Genomic DNA, 9,803 nt, shown 5'->3' on the forward strand with positions numbered 1-9,803 from the left:
TTTTTCCTTAAACCCCCCGAAAACAAAAAAAAAAAAAAAACTAAAGGTTCCCAATACACCCCACTTTTTTAAACAAAAAACATAACTCAATTTTTTCTTTTACAACTTTAAACAAAAAAAAAAGAAAGGGTTCACTGGGGTTTCTTTTCCACTTTGCCCATTGTTTCCCACTGGCACGCAAAGCTTCATCACAGGTCCAAATTTTCAGGGTCCTTCGCCCCCGAACCCCCATTTTCTCGCAGTGTTTCTCCTTCAATACCCCTTCTAAAAGAGAGAGCACAGCAGTATCTTTGAAACCATTAAAACAAATAGCAAAATATATTTAAAAAAAACATAACACACACACATTTCTCCCTTGACTCGGGTGAATGATAAACTCCCCCTGACGCTTTTTTTAACCCCCCCAAAATTTTTTTTTTTGTAAGATCATTTTTAAACCATTCTTATCCACAAACCCCTTCCCCTTTTCCGGGAAGATATTCAATCGGGAAGCCCCCACCTCCCTTTTGACCCCCCTGCACAGAAACTTTGCAACTGACTGAGCACCCTTCCCGCTTAGTGGACAACCCTTCGGGCCCCTTTCGTGAAAATCTATCCACAACGCCCCAACATGTCCCTTTTTTACCTCCAACGGGTTTTTAAATCATATGGGAAAAATCCACCACCAACTCACGCTTTGGGGATCCCTTGGCTTTGGGAATATGACCTGGGGGAAACCCAATCACACCCCCCCTGTTTCCCTCCAAAAACCGAGAAACCCGTGTTGCCCTCGATCTCCCCCACAACTTTTTTTATCCCCCTCAGAGACCCTTCCTGCATTAAGACCACATTTTTCCCACTGTAATCTTATCCCCCAAAAATCTACTTCATGTGGGGGACCAAAAAACTTTACCCAATTTTTCTCAGCCCCCTGCCCACGTTTTGCAGCCTCCTCACCCCGCTTTTATTACCCCAAAAGTAAACCTTGACACACCCTTTTCTTATGTGTGCACATTTAGAATTGCTATTTTTTAGGTTTCATCATAGCGGGGAAAGTTTCATTACCCTAGTGTGATGTTTGAAAGGGGGGAACCATCTGTTTTTTTAAAAACCCTCAATTTTTCCATCCCGACCCCAAAACAAATGCACACTTTTTTAAAGGCATATGCAGAATCTGTATAGCCGTCACACGCTTGCCTTCCGCTAAAAGCCCATGCTTCAGTTAACCCCCCCAAATTCACAAGCTGCGCTGTTTCAGGCTGCGGTACCACTTCCGCTTTCTCAACAAAATTTCCTTTTCCCGGGGGGTTTTCCCACCGCATAACCAGCATTTAAAAATTATCTCCCACACGAAAACAGGACCCTCGTCCAATACTCTAACTTCTGCCTAACGCAGTGGGAGAGTTTTCAAATCTGACCTTAATCTTAAAGTATTTCTCTGCTTTTTGAACGCTGTTGATGTTTTTTCACCATTTTCTGGATTTTGGCAAATTCTCGGGCGGGATTTTTTCGTAAAAACATCTGACTAATGTGACATCCTCCTGTTCAAAAAAGCCTATTTTTGGTCTCAAAATTTTGGCTGGTCAACTTTATTCCCGGCTTTATTTTCAAAAGATTTCAAAAGACTATGATGAGTAAGAATTGTCCTGGATATCCCCTCGTGCCCAAAAGATGCTTTTTTCATACAGAAAAGGGGACCCCCACCTTTGCTCTTTTAACCCCGTGGTAGTCCAAGTTCAAAAATCTGAGTAAGCATTAGAATAATATGAAATAGGTTGGGGCCCTGGTCCCGTCCCTGTTGGCTGACAAAGAACTGAAAAGCATTTTTTTCCCTCCGCGAGGTAAATCTACAACAAAAAATTTCCTTAGAATAGCTGGAAGTGCTAACCCCTGGATTTTCCCTTTAACCTTGTTTTTCGTTTCAAAGGCTAAAAAACCCATCCGTGCCCCAGAAAAAGATTACAATGAAGTTGAGTATTTCCCAAAATTTTTTAATAAACCCCCTTTAAAAGGCCCTTTGTAAAAAATTTTGCATAATTTTCAATCCATGCTAAAGGGAGTAACCAGTGTTTCCCGGGGAAAATGCCCTTTCCTCCCCCCGGCCCTGTTGGGGGTTTGGACCTTTGGGAATAGCCTCTAAATGACGCAAAAAAATTTTTTTTGGCCCTTTTGTTATTGTTTGACCCAAATAAACTCCCTTTCCGGGGACAATATTGCAACTTCTTCTGTGAAAACCTTGTACCTTTTTCCCCTGCCAAAATCGCAACAACTTAATTGAGTTTTCCCTGCATGTTTCCTTACGGGTTTGAACAAATAATAATGCCCTCTACATTTTGAACCCTGTACTTTTTGTTTTTTGGAAATTTTATTTCCTGCCAAATCATCTTTCAATACTTTTTGAAAATATGAGGACTATTTTAAAAATTTTCCCTTTGGGGGGCAACCTTTTTTTATTTCAAAAAAAACTGCCCGTAGTAAACCCCAAAAAAACCCCCTGACTTTTCCCGGGTGGAACCCCTAAAAAAATGCACCACATAAATCCAATACTGTAAAATGTTAGCTTTTTGGGGGAAATTTTGAGCTAAAAAAAATATGCGGTTTCTGGATTTCTGCGGGGAAAATCGGTTACTACTTCGTTCACCAAATCTCAAATCAAAAACCAAGCATGGGAATCATCGGGTTTTTCTGAAAAAGGCAAAAATGGCGTATTGCTTATGGGGTTTTTGATTTATCTTAAACACATCTGCTCTCAGAAGTCCTTCTTCTTTTTATCCCCCTTTGGTTTTTGTTTGGGAGTTTCCGAAAGTTTCTTGATCTTTTTCCTTCTGATATACCCCTTTTTTCTATCCAGGCCCCATTTTTTTTGGCTACAGGGTCGTATTACCCCCTTCGCCAATTTTTTCCAAGCCAAAACCACTTCTCCCAATTTTGCTCCGCACTGGTAGGGGTTTCCCCCTTTGTATCTTGGCTCGGCCAAAATTGATTGCTCCATCGGGGTTTTTTCTGGATCGTTTTCCTGAAAAATTTTTTCCAAAATTTGATAGGCTCTTGACACATAGGCCCCGGGTTTTTTTTCCTTTTCCCAGTGACCAATGAGAATTTTGTCGGGGGTTTATTTTTTGGGAAAGGTATCTTTCAAGGGCCTCTCCATACTCGCCCTTTCTATTTGCTGAAAACAGCTCGAATCATTTACAGCAGTTTCCCACTTAACGGTTTAATCCAGCTTCTGCAAAATCCCCCCCATGGCGGGAACCCCAAAGTATATTAGCCACAACTTTTAAATTTTTCTCCTACTCAGCTTGCGTCCCCACCATATCTCTTCCAATTTTGAGATCCAAGGGGTGCCCCAAAATTTTGAAGATGGGAATTTTTCAAGTTATTGACATGCGTACTCTGCCAATTTTTAATACCCCAAAATTCGGGCCCTTTTTTGGACAACTGGACACATCTTACCAGGCTTCTTCTCTTTCCTTGACGCATTCATTTTCCCTTGGGCCCAATTTTGGGAACCTGTTTTCCGCAACTTTTTCTTCTGAATCGGCTTTTCTTGAATTGGCCCTTCAAATGCCTTCCTTCCTTTTGGTGTAGTGTTTTGGGTCCAACTTTCTACAGCTTTCGATCTATATTCTTTTCCCCCAACTTTTTTCTTAAAATCTGTCGTCTTTCTTTTTTCTCTTTAACAGTTTTTTTTTTAAGCAAGAAAAGGGAAACCCGCTTTCTTCATAAATGTCCTTTTTTCAATCTCATTTTAAATTTTAAAACTTTCACCTTCACTTCACTTTCATCCCCTCAGTCCATTTTTCCCTTTTCCTGTTGTACCTCCTTTTTCTTTCCCCCTCTGGCCAGTAGTCGTCTGACTGCTGGATCATACCCCCCCAGGTTTTCTTCTTCTCACCGGTTTCCTCCCTTCCCCAAAGAATCCACCCTTTTTTAAATTCTAAATCGCCCTTTCCGGTCTCCAAACGGGTCGTTTTTTTTTTACTTTTTGAAATTTGGATACATCCTAATAGTTGCTCGCTTCCCACTTATAACCTGCTCAGCTTCATTTTTAATGGGGTTAATTTGGCCCCTTAAATAATTCCCGGAACCCGAGGTTTAAAACTTCCCTGACTCCATCTCCTTCTTATACGGCGGAGGTCTCTGTACGGGAAAAATACATAAAAAAAAAAAAAAGGGGCATCAACTCTCCCATTAACTTTTTCTGTTTTTTTTCACATTCTTTTTCTTTTTTCATCACCGTTTTCTTTTCACAGTCTTTCTTATCCCATCCTTTCTGTCCTCCTTTTTCAAACAACTGGAAAATTGCCAAGCTCCGTTTGCTTTTCTTTTTACGTCTTTGACCTTTTCTTCCTTTCTTTTCGTCTCCCTTATATTGGACACAACCGGGTATTGTTTTTTTTAAATTTGGGGTTTAAAAGGTTTCCTATCACGGGGCCGGGTTCCCTCAATTTCGGGCCCAAAAGTTTTACCCCCCCTCTTCTGTACATTTTTTGCAATCCCTTTTTAATTAAAGAATTATTTTTCTGAACAACCTCAACGGGAGTATTACTTTTGATTTTATCCATCTTTGATATAATAGAAACACCCCCTTTTTACCCTGTAACAAATTCAACCTAATTAAAAATTCCCTTAACTCTTTTCTTTTACCCTATTATTATGTTTTTTTAAATTAAATACACTATTAATTTTACTACCAAATTTTCCCCCCTTTTTTTATCACAATCAAAAAAACAAAATGAATAAAATTTGCCAACTTAAAGGGAGCAAAAAACAACCCACAGATGAAAGAGCAAACAACCCCGGGTCCACACACAATATCAACCATTATTAAACAACCGATAAAAATTGAAAGGTACAGCTTCCCCAACCCAGCAAAAAATTTAACTGTTTTTATTTGAAGGGTTCATCATTGCCAACCTAAACCCTGCAACATAAAGGGTTATGTGCAAACAAATGAATATACGTTTTTTTCCCCAAACCCTGATTACAATCAAACAATATATGTATCATAAATACCAACCTTTAAAAATGCATAGAGGTAAAAAAGAAATTTGTTTTGAAAAGTTGTGGGTTTAAAACACGGCCTTATTGCGGGGTTTCAGATGCGTGTGCTGGCGCCTGCAACCCCTCAGGTTTCATGTGGGGTTTAGACCAGTTTGTTCTCCCTCTGCCCCCGGACACCCCCCTTTTTCCTTTTTTTTCCCTTTCTTGAATCTAAACCCCAAAAAAAGGGAAAAACAACAGGAAAACCCTTTTAAAAAATTTGGAAAAAAACCACTAATTTCAATAAACTCTTCAATGTGACAAACCCACTTTCCCTTTCCAAACACTTTTCCTTTATTTTTTTTCTTTAAAAATAAACCCTTTTTTTGGGGGCCTCATAATTTAACAGTTTCCAAAGTCCTCCAAGAAAGAGGCTCCAAGTTTTTTAAACCCAAAAATTCCCCAAAAAAGGTCAAAAACTATATTTATCAAACTTTCCTTTAACGGGGCTCATAATTTTTTATAAAATTTGTCCATAAAAAGGCTCATATATTTTAGCAAATACTAAATATGAAAGTATATTATTTTTTTTATCCCCTTTTTAATCTCCAAATTTCCCTAATTTTTTATTGGGTTTTTTTTCAACAAAAAATCTAACATTTTTATTTCCAAAAAACCGGTTGAAAACACACACAACAAGGTCCACGACAACACATACAGAAAAACAAAAATTTTAAAGTGACCCACACATTTCTTTTCCCAAAAAATAAAAAAAGGCCCCTTAACTTTCTCTAACTTCTAACTAACTTCTTTTCACTAACAACTTTTTTCCCCTTTCTCTTTTTAAAAACAATTCCTATTTTCTTCTCTTTTCTTTTTTAGGCAATTTTTTTCCCTAGGGGCCCCTAGCCCTTTCCCCGTACCCCTTAAAGCTATAGCCCCCCTTTTTTCCTTTCCTTTTAAAAAACTCTTATATCCGTTTTTCCCCATTTTCCTCTAAATTTACCTTTTTTTTTAAAAAATTAAAAATTTTCCAAATTTTCCCCTCCCCCCAGGAGTTCTCTCTCTCTCTTTTTTATCCATTTTTATTTTAAGCCAACCTTTTTAAAGCCAAAAAAACCAATTTTCACCTGTTTCCAAAAAGCCCCATGGGGTCTTACTATTACAGGGGGTAAAGGGCCCGCCCCTTTTTAAAATTTTGCCGATGTGATTTTCACCCCCTCATTTTACAAATTTAGGCTTTTCTATTCTTATTTCTTCTATTCCTTTTCTTTTTCTCTTCTTCACTTTTTCCTATTTGTAGGCCAAACCCCTTATTTCCTTTTATTCCTTAATCCAAACTTCTTTTTTTCCCTTATTTTCCCTTTTTTCCTTTAAACCCTTTTATCGCCCCTGCCCCCCCTTTTTTTGCGTTGCCACAACGCAAAAAAAACCTCAAATTTAAAGAAATTTAAAATGACGAACATTTCCCAAAACAGCCACAACAACCACCCCACAAAGAGCCTTAACGGTGTGCCCCCAAAGAAACACTGCACACCCCCAAACGAGCAAACCAGCGAAACAATATTTTTTGAAAAACTACCCCAAATTAAGGGGCTGGCGGGAGTCAGCCCCTCAGGCCCTAAAAGGGCGATGCCGGGGAAACCAAAAACACTCCCAGTTCGTGAACGCCCAAAAATTTTGTTGTTAAATATTGTTTTGGGGGTTTTTAAAGAAAAGAAGTATCACCGCTGACAATCTTATCTTGAAATTTAAAAGGTTTATTTACAAGAAAGAACAATGTCAAACTCTTGCGAATCTGAGAGAGCTTCTGGCCATTTTGGGTTTCCCCTCTCCATTCAGCTCCACAGTCACCTTATTTGGAAATGGTCATCCCCGAGAATTTCCCCTTAAAACAAACAAAACTTTATGGCTTATGTCCGGGTTATTTTTACGAGTTTGCTTTTGGTAAATGCCCTTTTTTGACCTTTAAAATTTTAAAACACACTTCACAACCCCCAAACACGGAAAGGGACAAAGGGAGAAAAAAAGAAGATAAAAAACTACAGAGGAAAAATTTTTCCAACATTCCAATGCTTTATACCCAAAAAACTAAAAATCGATTGTGTTTTTTTTTCCCTCTTAAACCTACCCCAAAAACTCAAATTTACAGAAAATTCTTATGCGTCTGTTTCCCAGTAGCAGTTTAAATCAAAAATTTAAAATTTACTGTTTTTTAACAAGGGGGAGAAAATTAATTTTTGAGAAGAAAATAACTTTCCCAAATTATCTTTTGGGTTTTGGGCTCCCAACACAGTTCAGTGTTTTCATGGGGCCCCCTGTAGAAATTAATTGCCCAGCCCGGGCCCTTTGGGACATTTTTTTTGCCTATGTGCCCTCTGCCCTCCCCAAAAACCGCGGTGCAGGTTTCCTAGCTAACAAAAACCCCTTTTCCTTCCCCAAAAAGGGAGGGGCCCAGGGGAACCCCAAACCACCAAGCTAAAGTAAAAAAAAAATGCGGTTTTTTAAAAATGGAATGGCTGTCGGAAATGTGCAAAAAGAAGAACAAGCATTTGAAACGGGGTTGAAAATTTTTTCCCTTTTTGGGGGTAAAAAAAGGGTTTAAAACTCTGTAATGTTGTTACGGGGGTTTCCCTCGGTGTCCCAAGGGAGTTTGTTGTAGCCCAGACCATAAAAATTTAGGGGACATTGGAAGTGACCCCGGGCAAATTTTAGTTTGGACACAGGGAAACCATTTAGCCCTTTCATTAAAAAAATTGTACACAGGTTTTAAACTAAAACTTTTGGGCAAACAAACAGATTTTTTTGGGTTAAATTAGATGCTTTTTCAATGAATCTTTAAAACGTTTTTTGTTATATATGTTTAAAAAGTTTTATATTGACCAACTCTTTCTCTGGTTGTTTTTCCCGCTAGAGCTCTATCAGAGCCCTTTTTTGGGAAATAAACCCCGTTCTTCCCGACCCAAAATTGGCTTCCACTTTTATGAAGAAGGGTTTAGTGCAGAAAAGATGGAAAGGGAACATGCTTTTCAAGGGAAAGGAAAAATAAAAAAATAATTATAAAGCTGTAAAACTGAAAACCCCGTTGGGCCCATATGAAGCAAGTAGGACTTGAAAACCCCCAGGGGCCCCCAAAGTCCCTTTTCTGCCAGATATGGCGAACCAAATCCGAGCATTATTGCAAATGTCCACTAGGGGTTGTACCTGAGCACTAAAATGTTTTTGGGCCCCCAGGTCCAAAGGGGTTTCCCTCAGGTCCAGCAGGACATGGTTAAAAATTCCCTCTTTTAATTTTTTATTTTTAACCCCTTAATAAAAGCGACTGTGAGTGCAGACCCTGTCCCTTGATGGATGTGTCTGAATCCCTTGATGAGGGGCTGGGCTTGTTTTTTTGGAGGCTCTGGGGAAGAGTTGAAATTCAAACTCTGTTGATTTGGGCTTTTAAAAGGAGACCATTTTGGGGGAACCTCCCTCCCCCTCCCAGTAACATGGGCCAGTCCCGAGTTGCTTCACCCTCTGGAAACATCAGGGGCACAGCTCATCCTCTGTTTTTCCCCCACCTCCCCCTGTAGAGAGGAGGAGGGAAAAAAGAGAGGAGGTGAAGGAGGGGGTTTTTCCCCTTTACATTTACATTTTAGGGAGAAAAAGGGAGCAGGGGGCTTGAGTCCCGTTCAGAAACAGCAGGGAGGGGAACTGGGGAGTCAGCCACTTCCTTTTGCTTCATGTTAAAAGTGTTGGAGGGGAACACACAAGACCTGCAGAGACTTTTGGCATCAAGGGCTGTTTCCTCTGCAAAATTTCACTAAAAAACTGGGGGTGAGAGTCCTGAACGCTTCATTACTGCCCCCAACCCCTTTTGTGATGGATTTACTGCTGCCCCCAAAGGAAAAAAAAGATCAGCGACTTTGAAAATCCCTGGTTACTAAATGTAACCGCTTTTGTGGAAAGTGCAGGCTTTTAGTCAGACTGATCCAGGCTGTGTAATTGTTGATTTAATGTGAAAGAATTTACCAAAACCCCGTCTCTTTTACATCCCCGGAAAAGGGTGTCAGCTGGGAAACCAGCTTTATTTCCTGGAAAACATCAAAAACAACAAAACAACATCGTTTCACCCTCAAAATTTAAAAAAACATGATCCCCCAAAAGCTTCTGGCTCAACCCGATTGGGTGACTGTTGTCTCTCTCTCTGTCTTTCTGTCCAAACCTGAAAACCCGTTTTCCATTTTCCTCCAAAAGCTTACCGAGAAACTCAGGGTTTTCAGGAAACACGGGTCTTGATACTAACGTTTTAGGACGATACCGATGAAAGCAGGGATGGACTGACTGGAAAAACCCTCACTCACCACGAGTCCCCCAAATTTATAGCTGGGGCTCTCCACAAAATTTAAGAAGCTCTTCAATCCTGAATCCTTTAGGTTTTTTTTGGGAAAATCCGGTCCAGTTTTTTCGATGGGGGGGGTTTGGGGCTTCAGAGCTGGACCAAGAATCACAGCTGATCTCTGACAACCTGCCCGTAACTCAACCTGAATAAAGAAAAAAAAGATGTAGGGTTTTAAAACCTGAAAAATTCAATCAGATGTGTTTCCCGGTTTTACATGTTCAGCTCAACTTTAACCCGTGTCCCAAAAGCCTTTAAGCTTTATTGGGCTTTTAAAATTTTTTTACGTTTTGACAAACACTGGCTTGAAAATAAAGGACATTTACAGATTCATGGAGGAAATTGGGGGATGAAGATGAATTTTGATTTTAGTTGGTGATGAAACATTCAGATCAAAAACAGTAAAAGACAGGAACTGACCCCCGAGTCTTTCCCGTTACAGTCCCACTCTCAAGAAAACCAC

Source organism: Mugil cephalus, chromosome 8 (genome assembly GCF_022458985.1).
Source record: "Mugil cephalus isolate CIBA_MC_2020 chromosome 8, CIBA_Mcephalus_1.1, whole genome shotgun sequence".
Classification (NCBI taxonomy): domain Eukaryota; kingdom Metazoa; phylum Chordata; class Actinopteri; order Mugiliformes; family Mugilidae; genus Mugil; species Mugil cephalus.